The 12,947-nt window shown below is 46.4% G+C and overlaps 1 long non-coding RNA gene across 2 annotated transcripts in view; it reads right to left on the bottom strand.

The window, feature by feature from the left end:
- LOC131410033 (uncharacterized) overlaps positions 1 to 12,947 on the bottom strand; it is a 48,105-nt gene continuing 35,158 nt past the window's right edge. The window contains exons 1-3 of one of the 2 annotated variants that reach the window (XR_009221139.1): positions 12,204 to 12,433; positions 2,650 to 2,771; positions 1 to 49 (exon numbers count right to left, since the gene is read on the bottom strand). This is a non-coding gene — a long non-coding RNA (uncharacterized LOC131410033). Of the gene's footprint in view, positions 50 to 2,649; positions 2,772 to 12,203; positions 12,434 to 12,947 lie in introns of those variants that run through there. The other variant, XR_009221140.1, reaches the window with a different exon arrangement.

The raw sequence follows: 12,947 nt of genomic DNA on the forward strand, positions 1-12,947 counted from the left end.
ACTGCCCACAGCTCTGCTTCTGCTGCTGGCTGAAACTCTGGAGCTGACTCTGGAGCGGGATAAAGAGAAAGGTTCACTCACATAGCTGACTTTCCATGTGTCCTTCTAAATACAGGAAAGATCCCACTTCTCTTCCAGGAATAGCCAGCCTGCAGTCCCCTTTAGCCTCTGGCTCTGCCTCAGTGGCCTCCTAAACTCACAACAGACAAGGGAAATAGGGTCAAGGGAGCACAGCTCTGAACCAGACAAGGTTACCTGCATGTACGTCCCCTTTAGCTTGAAAAAGAGACAGCCCCTGACTGGTCCCACCCTAGTTCTGGTCCAACCCCATCATCTCAAGGTCCTGAGTGTGGAGGCCCTCTGCTCCTGCTCTCATCTCAGAGCAGCACTGGATGGTGTGGGTGGCCTCATGTACCTGCTCCTTGTCTAGTGAGCTGGTGGAGTTGAAACCATTGGGCAGCTACTCGACGACCTCCTGAGTGGAGTTCTGCAAAGACTGCCTGGGAGCTGGGCCAGAGGGAATCAGGGGTGGCCTGCACACTGCCACTGAGGCCAACCCCCAAGAGAAAGTCTGCTCCTCAGTTCAGGCACAGAGGGCATCCTGGCAAAGATCTTTGGTCAGGGAGGGAAGGAAATGAAACCTCTAGGGCTCAATAATATACGAGTAGAGGAGCTCACCTTCTCATGCTGTCAGCCATGATCTGGGGTATGAACGTGACAGACCCACCAGGTTTCCGACACCTAACAACAAGCTCCTGCTTAGGAATGGCCTGTCCCACATACCCTGCCTTCCCCACTCCACACAGACACACAAACACACACACACACACTATGAGGGGCCTGGAGTGTGGGTTTGATCAGGTGGGATCACCGTTGTGTCCTGGCCTGCACTAGCCTTTCCTGGGCTCCCCCATGTTACCCTTCACTGCCTCCTGTCAGACACCCAGAGGCGTCAGGGATGAGGGCTGAGCCAACATCGGCAACAATCAAAAAGATTCTCTTTCTGGGTTTTTTTGAGGCCAGATCCTGCAAAAGTTTGGATACAACAACAAAACATTTTTGCTTCTTGGCTGTCTCCATTCAAGTGAGCTGGATGGGGGGCTGTGGGTGCCTGGTTACCAGAGTTCTAAGATCTGTTGAGGCCTAGGACCAAGGAGATGGGGTCATTTTTCAAGATTCCTTTACCTGGGACCCTTACCTCAATCAGATTTCTCCAGAGCTGCCCATTGAGCCCGGGCTGCTCACCCTCCTCTCTCATGTCACTTCCTGAACTGTACACAAGGAGCCTACACAGCCCTAGCCACAGTTCCCTGGAAACCTAACTCAGGTCCTAGCTTTGAGGAGACAGAGATGAATGCAGACCTCCTCTTTCTTACCAGTTCTGCATCCTGGGAAAGTCCCTGTGCCTCTCAGGTCCTCCCTAGTCTCCAAACCTGCACCATGGGGATCAGGCTAGAATCTACTTCCTAGGGACCTCACCCGGTGTATATGAGATAATATCTATTACCCCTGTGGGCTGGTGTCACATGTACCTAAGGCACAAACTTAGAGATGGAAGAATAACAAGAAGGGGTGACAGGTAGCACAGAACACCACTCAAAACAGGCCTGGATTCTAGCAATGTGATATTGGAACAGTCACTTCCAACTTGGCCTCATTTTCAGGTCAGCATCATGAGGGGTTTGAAACTAACGGAAATTTAGATACTGCCTTCTGTGGCATAAAACCATTCAACTGTTTCCTGTTTTATGGAGAATGAGACCCAAGGGCCTCATCTTGGCCTATGAGGTGGGAAGCCTCCACAATGGTACCCAGTAAACCCCACTCATGGCATAGCCATCCCTGTGGAGCCACTAAGTGGTTAGTAACTGGCTTCTGAACATAATAAGAGCCAAAGTGATGGGATGTCTTGTCTAAATTTTAACTACACAAGTCTCTCACTTCCTCTTACTCCCTCTCTCATGTTCCATCTCTCTCTCTCACTCTGTCGAATCCCTGTAACTGAGGAATCAAATACCAGTGTTTTGGGACTGCCCAATGTGGAGGCCTATAGAGGAGAGAAGCACGGGGGTGCCCAGGCCAACAGACAGAAAGGAACTCAGGCTCTCAGTCCAAACTGAACCCTGAAGGCTGAGAGTGACCTTGGGGGCTTGTCCTCCCCCAGTTGAGCCTCAGTTGAGGCCACAGCCCCAACCTGTTCAACTCAGTGAGGCAGAGGCACCCAGCTAAAACGTGCCTCATTGCTGATACACACAAATTGTGAGATAGTCAACATTTGTAGTTTTGAAAAGCAAGGTTAGGGGCAATGAAGTCAGAGAGGGAAAGGTAACTGACACAGCCTACCAGGCCCTGGCCCTACCTTCCACCCCAGCTCCTGTTCTCTCCTCCCAGCCTCCCTCCAGCTGCACTGGCCATATTTCTGACCTCCTCTGGCCAAACTCACTTCTGCCTGTGAGACTCAGGACCGGTGGTGCCATCTCCCTGACACACTGCTTCCAGACCCCTGAAGGGCTGGCTCCCTCTTGTCATTCTGGTCCCAGCAAATGTCACCCTATTGAGGCCTTTCAGACCCTTCTACCAAGTGACGCCCAACCCTCCCTCACAGCCCCCTGCTGTGTTTCTCTACAGCACTTGCTGAGAGGAACTTACCCACGGCTCTCAGAATCAGTGACAAAGATGGAGAACTCAAAGGTTTTGCAGGTACCACTGCCTGTGTTTCTCATCCCCTAAGCCATCAGATGTCTCCTTTGGATCCCACTGCTGCCACCAAACTGGTACAAAACAAAATAAAACTGAGTGAATTTTAAACATCTTATCGGCTTTATTCAACAGTTCATGAATCAGGCAGCATCCAGTCTAGCAGAGAGAAAGGAGCTCCAAGGAGCTGTACAAAATGAAAGACTTTTATAGGCAGAAGGGAGCAGGAACAAGGAAATTACACTACACCAAAAAGAGGGTTGGTTACGGCAAGGTTACCTTCCTTTAGGGGATGGCAGGGCTCTATTAGGAAGGCGACCTACCTGCTGCTCATCAGGCGATTCCCAATTGACTGGTTTATGATTCTATTCCTGGGAGGGCAAAAAGTCTAATTAAATCTCGGCTTGTTGACGTGAGACTTAGGCTAAGTGGCTCTATTAGGGCCTGGTGTCTTGTTTTATTATTTTATTTATTTATTTTTTTTGTGAGGGAGATCAGCCCTGAGCTAACATCCATGCTGATCCTCCTCTTCCTTTTTCCTGAGGCAGACCAGCTCTGAGCTAACATCTATTGCCAATCCTCCTCCTTTTTTCCTTCCCCAAAGCCCAGGTAGATATTTGTATGTCATAGTTACACATCCTTCTAGTTTCTGTATGTGGGATGTAGTCTCAGCATGGCTGGGGAAGAGGTGCGTCGGTCACGCCCGGGATCCGAACCCAGGCCGCCAGTAGTGGAGCGTGCGCACTTAACAGCTAAGCCACTGGGCCTGCCCTGGTGTCTTGTTTTAAACACATTACTTCTGCTGGTCCCTGATTTCCCCAGTTACACCCCGGCTGTCCCTTCATTGACCATTGTTAGTCACACACCCACTGCACCTGCCTCCAGTCCTTCCCCCTCAACACTGTAATCTCACACACAGCTCCTCCCGACACTATCATGACGTCTCCCACCACACGTCCCCTATACTTTCCACACTGCCAGCAAGATGCTTCACAAACACCACAACCATTTATGTCCAATGGGCTTAGAGGTCTAACCGTGCACTGGGAATCAGGAGTCACAGGGTCTGTCACTTGGCCTCCAATCACCTACTGTACCCCAGCTGAAGGGCTTACCCTGCAGAGAGACTCAGTTGTAGCCAACTCCATCGAACAACATCTTTGCCCCAGGATTCCTTCAAAATGCTCCACCCACTTTCTGCCCCAACTGCTCCTTGAGGGGTCATTTTGGGGTAGCCTTCGAGGCCACCTTGGTGATTTTGTGCCCAGGCACAAACAGCTCTTGGCCGACAAACACTTTAACCATACCCCTTGAAATCATATAGCACAGGTAACCAGTGAATGGGTGCAAATTATTTTACCTCAAGTCACCTAAGGAGTATTTCACACCAGGAGCATCCACTTTTGGGTTTCACTGTGGGCTGATATCACAAGGCTCTCACCCAGTGAGCGTCTCTCCTCCCCAGCTCTCTGAGCAGCTTTCTCCAGGCTATATTGTGCAACGCACTATTGTTTCTCTCTCAGCCTGCTTCCCTCAGGTCGCAGGTCCCCTGAGTTTCCTGCCCTGACAGGCTACTACCAACCCATAGAAACAATGTCAGACCTATAGCACTGGGTGTTCAGTTCTACTAGGATTGACTGACTGGACTGGGCACAGGTGCGGTGGCCCTACCCACACAAAATCAGGAAACTGAGGCAACTAAGAAGTATCAACAACCTTAACAGAACATGGACAACAACTCCATAGGAACATATCCTAACCCCTGAACAACACTCTCATGAGTCTCTCGCCTAAATGGTTTTAGAAAATGGCCTGGCCCTAGACTGTCTATACCGGCCAAGGAAGGAGGGGTTAGTGCCTTTCCTAGAACCACACTTGCTGAGTGTACATCAACAGAGAAGTTCAAACCTACCTCCACCAAATGGCCCAAGAGGTTAAAATATTGCATAATATTACCCAAATCTTTGAATAGATACCAAAGGCCCCCGAGGTCACTGACCTATTTTCATGGCTGGTCTCTCCAAGTTGGGGACAATGGAAATGGACTGGATTTTAGACTGTTGCTTGTATAGTCATAGGATTTGTTACTATAGCCCTCGTCGGATGTTTACTCTCTTGGCTACAACTTGCCCCACCCCTAATAACTCCACTAATTACACTTATTAAATATACCAGGCAACTTAAAATTAACCAATACCCTGATTAACTTAAAAAATTCAAAATTTTTATGTGGAAAATCTGCTTAACATAGACTACACCGTTTTAAGTATTTCAAAGTATACATTTCTGTGGCTTTTAGCACAATGATTATGTCGTGTGGCTATCACCACTATCTAATTCCAGAACATTTTCAACACCCCCAAACAAACCCATACTCATTCACAATCTATTTTCTGCTAACCCAAACCCATGGAAACAACTCATCTGTTTTCTCCCCCTATGGATTTTCCTATTCTGGACATTTCATTCAAATGGCATCCTGTTATCTATTGCCTTTGTGGATGGCTTCAGTGAGCACACGTTTCAAGATTCACCCATGGCCGAGCATGTAGCAGTACTTAATTCTTTTTTATGGCTTATAATATCCTATATTATGAATAGGCCACATTTGGTTTATGCAGTGATAACTGGATAGAAATTTGGGTTTGTTTCACTTTTGGACCATTGTGAACACTGTTGCTTTGAATGTCTATGGGCAAGTTTGCTCTTTTGGACATATCTACCATGGGCCTCTCCAGGTCAATGGTAATTCTAGGTTTAAGATTTTAGAAAATGCCAAGTTGTTTTCTGCAGTGGCTGCATCATTTTACTTTCCCACCAGTAATGTGTGTGGGTTTCCCTTTCTACACATCTTTACCAACACTTGTTATTTTCCATTATGTTGAATATAGCCTTCATTTTGAGTGTGAAATAGTATCACATTGTGCTTTGAATTTGTATTTTCCTAATAATTAATGATACTGAGCAACTATCTTGTGCTTATTGGCCATCTATGTATTTCCTGGAGACATGTCTATTCCAGTTGCTTACCCCGTTTCATTGACTTGTCTTTTATAATTGAGTTCTAAGAGATCTTTATATATACCCAATATAAGAGCCTTCTCACGTATATAAGTTGCAAATAGTAGGAGACTTCAAAGACCACTTTTAACGGATAGAATATCCATACAGAAAATCAGGAAATAGCAGACATGAAAACATTAAATACTAAATGGACCTATCAGACACACACAGAATATTTTACTGGACAGCAACAAAATGTACACTCTTCTCAAGGGCACACAGACTATTTTCCAGAACAGATCACATGTTAGGTCACAAAACAAGTCTTAACAAGATTAAAGAAGACTGAAATAATACCAAGTAACTTTTCTAAACACAATGGCATGAAACTAGAAGTCAATAACAGAAGGAAAACTGGAACATTCATAATATGTGGAAGTTCAACAAAAACTCTTAAACTTAAAAGTAGATCAGGGTGCAGACAGGTGCTGTAGCGGTTAAGTGCATGTGTTCCGCTGCTGGCGGCCTGGGTTCGGATCCTGGGCACGCACCAACCCATGCTTGTCAGGCCATGCTGTAGTGGCATCCCATATAAAGTGGAGGAATATGGGCAAGGATGATAGCTCAGGGCCGGTCTTCCTGAGCAAAAAGAGGAGGATTGGCATGGATGTTAGCTCAGGGCTGATCTTCTTCACACACAAAAAATGTAGATCAAAGAAGAAATCAAAAGGGAAATTAGAAAACAGCTCAAAACATACAAAAAGAAACAATAGGGACCGGCCGGGTGGCACAAGCGGTTAAGTGCGTGCGCTCCACTGCGGCGGCCCGTAGTTCGCCGGCTCAGTTCCCGGGTGCACACCAACGCACCGCTTGGCAAGCTATGCTGTGGCGGCATCCCATATAAAGTGCAGGAAGATGGGCACGGATGTTAGCCCAGGGCCAGTCTTCCTCAGCAAAAAATAAAATAAAATAAAATAAAAGAGGATTGGCAGATGTTAGCACAGGGCCAATCTTCATCACACACACACAAAAAGAAACAATATGGGCCAGCCCTGTGGCTTAGCGGTTAAGTGCGTGCTCTCTGATGCTGGTGGCCCGGGTTCGGATCTCGGGCACACACCGACGCACTGCTTCTCCGGCCACGCTGAGGCCGCGTCCCACATACGGCAACTAGAAAGCTGTGCAACTATGGCATACAACTATCTACTGGGGCTTTGGGGCGAAAATAAATAAATAAATCTTTAAAAAAAAAAAAAGAAACAATAAACACACCAAAACTTATAGGCTGCAGCAAAAGTAGTACTAAGAGGAAAATTTATAGTGATAAACTTGTACATTACAAGAGAAGAAAGATGTCAAAGAAACAACCTGACTTACAACACACAGCATTAAAAAAAGAAAAAATGAAACCCAAAGTTAGCAGAAGGATGGAAGTCACCAAGAGGAGAGTGGAAAAAAAATGAAAGACAGTATGGACGATTAATAAAAGTAAAAGTTGAGTTTTGGAAAAAATAAAATTGAGAAACCCTTAGATAAAATATCTAGGAAAACAAAGAAAGATGACTCAAACTAAATCAGAAATGAAAGAGGAGGCATTGCAACGGATGCTTCAGAAAGAAAGAGATCAGAAGAGACTATTCTGAACTAGTGTACACTCGTAAATTGCATAACCTAGACAAAATAGATAAATTCCTAGAAACAACCTACAAAAGCTGAATCATGAAGAAATAGAAATCTTGAACAGACCAGTAACAAATAAGCAGACTGAATCAGTAATCAAACACCTCCCAATGAGAAGGGACTTCTCCACTCTGCCTGACCTTAGCCAGCCTGCCCCAGCGCCAGGCTGACTCCCGTGGACCTAGCTGGCTCCCTGCAGGCTTCTGCAAATCCAGGCCCCTGGCTCACCCTGGAGCATGCCAGCTCTGGTGGCCTCAAGCAGCATCCTTGGCACCAGGCTCCCACCAGGCTCCTGGGAACCCAGGGCCCCATCTCAGCCTAGGGGCTGCCGTCTTCAACAGCCCAAGGTGGCTCTTGTGACCACAAGTGGTGTCCTTGGCACCAGGCTCCTGGTGGGCTTTGGTGAATCCAGACCCTGGCTCACCCAAGTTCCTGCGTATGCCAGGCAGCCACAGGCAGCATTCACAGCCACAGGCAGCTTCTGTAACAGGGCAAACCCAAGACCCCAGTGGGCTCCCACAAACCCAAGACCCCAGGTCACTCCAGCACTTGCTGGCTCCAGCAACCCAGGTAGATTCCATGACACCAGGCTCCCAGGGGGCTGCTGGGAACTCAGGCCCATGGCTCACCACACCACCTGCCAGTTCCAGCAGCTGTAGACAGCTCTTATGGAACGAGGCTCCTTGCAGGCTCCCACAAAACCAGGCCCCCAGTTTACCCAGGTGCTTGCTGACTCAGGCGGCCCCAGGCAGCTCCCATGGCACCAGGCACCGGCAGGTTCCCATGAACCCAGGCTTCCATCTTGATCCAGTGCCTGCTGGCTTCTGCAGCCTCAGGCAGCTCCTGTGGCCCCAGGATCCCAGCAGGCTCCCAGGAATCCAGACTTCTGGCCTACCACAGCACAAGCTGTCTCTCGTGGTGCCAGGCTCCTGGCAGTCTCCCATGAACCAAGGCTCTCAGCTCATCCCAGCACTGGCGAACTCTCATGGCCCTGGATGCCTCCTGTGGCTGCAGGCTCTCAAAGAGGACCTGCCAAAACAGGCTCCAGTGGGGCTACTCATGATCTCAGGGTCCCAGCTGTGTCCAGGGCCAGACACAATACCATAGACCCAAGCTTTCCACTCACTCCAGTACCAGGCTGTCCAAGGACTCCAGCAGCAAGCTTGCCCCTGGACACCACCAGATGGCCTACCCAGGACCCCTAGATGAGATGACTATGAAGGCTTTGGTTTGCTAAAGCCAGTCTGTAAAGGGTGGAAGAGGTGCCTACTTCCTCAAATTTGCAGACACCAATGGAAGGCCACAAGGATCACGAATAATCAAAGACTCATGACACCACCAAAGAAAAAGAATAAAACTCCAATGACCGACCAAGCAATGGAGATATAGGAACTATGACACAAAGGCTTCAGAACAACCCTCTTTGAGAAATTCATAAAACTCTAAGGAAACATAGATAGACTACTAAATGAAATAAGGAAACAGTGCATGAATAAGTGAGAAGTTCATTATAGAAACAGAAATCATTAAGGAAAAACAAACAGAAATCCTAGAATTGAAGAACACAACGACTGAACTGAAGAATTTAATAGAGAGGTTCTAAATCAGATTCAACCATGTACAAGAAATAATTAGTGAACTAGAAGATGTGTCGTTTGAAATCATCCAGTCAAAGAAACAAAAAGAAAAACGGTACTGCATAGGAATGGGGAAAGGCAGTGTGAATTATGGGATACCATGAAAAGAAATAGATAAGCATTATTAAAGTACCAGAGGAGAAGACAGGGATAAAGGAAAAGAGTGTTTACTTAAAAAAAAAAATAGCAGCTTGTATCGCTATGAGTTTCCCTCCCAGGACTGCTTTTGCTGCATCCCATATGGCTTGATATGGCATGTTATCATTTTCGTTTGTTTCCAGATAGTTTTTGATTTCTCCTTTAATTTCATCAATGATCCATTGGTTGTTCAGTAGCATGTTGTTTAATCTCCACATTTTTGTCACTTTCCCAGTTTTTTTTTCATGTTTCATTTCCAGTTTCATAGACTTATGGTCTGAAAAGATGCTTGTTATGATTTCAATCTTCTTAAATTTATTGAGGCTTGCTTTGTTTCCCAACATATGGTCTATCCTAGAGAATGTTCCATGCGCGCTTGAGAAGAACGTGTAGTCAGCTGTTTTTGGATGGAGTGCTCTGTATATGTCTACTAGGTCCATCTCGTCCAGTTTTTCATTTAAGTCTAATATTTCTTTATTAACTTTTTGTCTGGATGATCTATCCATTGCTGTAAGTGGGGTGTTAAGATCCCCTACTATTATTGTGTTGTTGTTGATTTCTCCTTTTAGGTTTGTTAATAGTTGCTTTATGTACATTGGTGCTCCTATGTTGGGTGCATATATATTTATAAGTGATATGTCTTCTTGATGTAGTGTCCCTTTTATCATTATATATTTCCCTTCTTTGTCTTTCTTAACCTGTTTTATCTTGAAGTCTACTTTGTCTGATGTGAGTATGGCAACACCTGCTTTCTTTTGTTTGCCATTAGCTTGGAGTATTGTCTTCCATCCTTTCACTCTGACCCTGTGCTTGTCTTTAGTGCTAAGATGTGTTTCCTGAAGGCAGCATATTGTTGGGTCTTGCTTTTTAATCCCTCCTGCCACTCTGTATCTTTTGATTGGAGTGTTCAATCCATTTACATTTAGGGTAATTATTGATATATGAGGGCTTAATGTTGCTGTTTTGTCACTTATTTTCTGGTTCTTTTGCATTTCCTTTGTTTCTTGTCCCATTTGTTTTGGACTGCCAATTCAGTTTGGTTGTTCTGTCTTATGATTCTTCTAGTTTTCTCTTTGTTTATCATATGTGGTTTTGCTTTGATTATTTGTTTAGTGTTTACCTTGAGGTTTGGGCAAGAAATCTTGTGTATGAGATAGTCCATTATCTGATAGCCTCCTATTTCCTTATACTAAGTCAATTCAGTCACTTTCCTCTTCCCCTTAAGTGATACAATAAGTTAGGAAACAGATCTGTTGACAAACACAAAAAAGCTAGATCTAGCCTCAGCCTGAGGGACAACAACATAAGAAACTAGTGGAGAGGAAACATTCTTCTCAAACCACAATGAAACAGTCACCACAATGGACTGTGTGCTAAGCCACAGTGAAATCTCTAAAGAGTCCAAAAGGCAGAAATCTATAAGTAACCATATTACGGGACCTTAAAGCAATAAAAATAAAAAATAATCACAAAATATTGGCTCCCCTCCCCCAACCTATCCACTTGAAAATCTGTCCACACCTTTCTAAATCTCTCAGGTTACAGAGGGGATCCAGACAGACAGGACAAACTCTTTAGAAATGAGCAGCACTGAGAGCAGCATGAGCCAAATCCATGGCATGGAGACTAAGGGACAGAAGAGACACAGCCTCCACTGCAGGTATCAGGGAATATCAACTCTACATGAAGAAGCTGAGCACTTCCCTCCAGGAGCCAGAATAACACCACAATAAAACCAACAACAGCAGAATGAAGTGAGGATTCACGAGGCAGGAAAAACAATGCAGACCTAAGCAATGGAGTTAAGGGCTGGCTCTCTGGAAAGACTTGTACCAGTGAGAAACCTTGCACAGTCTGACCAAGAGGAACAGACAAAGGCACCAAACTGTACCATCAGGTACAAGAAACTACCGAAACTGCTTTAACGTGATAGGAGAACATAGTGGATAACTCTGACCAAAACATCAGCGGTCCTCAACTGGAGCTGTCCTTCCACCAGAATGCATCTGGAAACACGCAGGATGGGTTTTGTTTCTTGTTTTGTGTTGTCCTAACGGTTGTTGCCCTGGGGGGTCCCGGAGATCCTGAACAGCCAGTCACATAGAGCCGTTTCCCTCCTGAAGTGTTACTGACATCTGGGAAGACGAGCACTGATCCAGATTAAATGAACTATGTGGTAAGGAAATGTTTTCCATGGATGTATAACAGACAAAAGATGGTACCCTCAATACATAAGGAATATTGAGAAACCAATGTTTACAACTACTAAACTGTAAGAGAGCGGGAAAATCAGAAACATAGCCAATAAACACACCAAAAATATATCCAACCTATTCGTACAGGTGGAGAAATATGCATGTAAAGCACAGGGAAGAGTTGAGGAGATTACACACCAAATTTTACTACCAACAAGGAATAAAAGCTGGGAGGTAGGTGAGAAATAGGAGTTTTTACCACTTCTTACCTTATATATTTCTGTAGTGCTTTAATATTTACAAAAGAGAATGTACTCTACTCAAAAAGATGTTTAAAATTTTAAAGAAATTATTAAAATGTTCAAAATGACTTCAGTTCATGGATATTCATTAAAACACAAATGGAAAGAACCTCCCCATGACTTTAAGAGTCTCCTATAACTTTTCTAATAGTTACTATGTCGATTTTATTTCACATTTAGATCCTAACTCATTGGAATTTACATTTGTGTGAGGGATGCAACAGAAGCTGATTTTCTCCTGTTCAAGTGGAAAAACAAGGATCCAGGCACCGTTCATTGTGTAGGTCTGGCTTTCCCAGCAGACCTGCAATGCCTCCTTTCCCAGCGGCTAAACCTTGACAACTACCGCTGCCTCTCGAGCACCCTAGAACTGGCGGGGTGAGCTCTGCAGCCTGGGCTCCCTGTCTGCGAGGGGGGGCTACCAGCAGAGCCTTCTCCCAAGACAGCAGCAGGCATGCTGCACACAGAAGTGCTCAGGGGCCGTCTGCTGCATAGCAGGAAACCCCTCATGATGAGCAGGCAGTGGGGGAGCCCCGAGCACCGGGACTGACCCTGGCTGGGGGCAGCAGGCTGCTAAGGCAGGGAGCCCCCTCCCTTCAGCTCGTCCAGCTCCTCCTGCAGCGTGTGCACCTGGCTGTAGGCAGCTGCCCCTCTTCAGCTCGCCATTCTTCTCCACCTGCTCCCACAGGTGGCACCCATGCTCCTGTTCCCCTGGGAGCAGAAGCAGTAGGAGTGCAGCGAGTTGAGGAGTTCTTGGGCCCCCAGTGCTGACAGGATGACCTTTCTGAGAGACGTGGGGCCGGTGTTGCTGTGCTTGCTCTGCACAGCTTCTGTGTCTGGCTTTAAGGTGACATCTGTTGGAGGGTGGAGGGGCTCTGGGAGGCTTTCTGAGGCATCATTGTGAATGATGAACTTGAGGGTTCTGGGCCAAGCCCTAGTCAGGCACAAGGCTGGTCCCTCTGCAGCTGGGCTCCACATCTCTCTTCAACCTCTTTCGGTCAACAGCCTCGTGGGGGACAGATGACCTTTCTCGAGTGTGCTCTGAGAAGAAAGTGTAAGAAAGTTGCCAGCCAATAAATCTGCACACCCCAGATCCTGAGGGATAAAGTCATCCACGGAAATGCCACTCTTACCTAAGAGACCCTGGCAGGGAGGAGGGGGGTCTCATTGTCAGCATCCATAGCAGACATGTTTGCATCTCCCTGGCTGCCTGATGCTGTGGAGGCCACACTGTCTCCTGGAGTTCCTTCCAGAGACTCTGCACCTGCTCCTGACTGGCGGCTTCCTGGGTAGCC

Source organism: Diceros bicornis, chromosome 9, assembly GCF_020826845.1.
Source record: "Diceros bicornis minor isolate mBicDic1 chromosome 9, mDicBic1.mat.cur, whole genome shotgun sequence".
Taxonomy (NCBI): domain Eukaryota; kingdom Metazoa; phylum Chordata; class Mammalia; order Perissodactyla; family Rhinocerotidae; genus Diceros; species Diceros bicornis.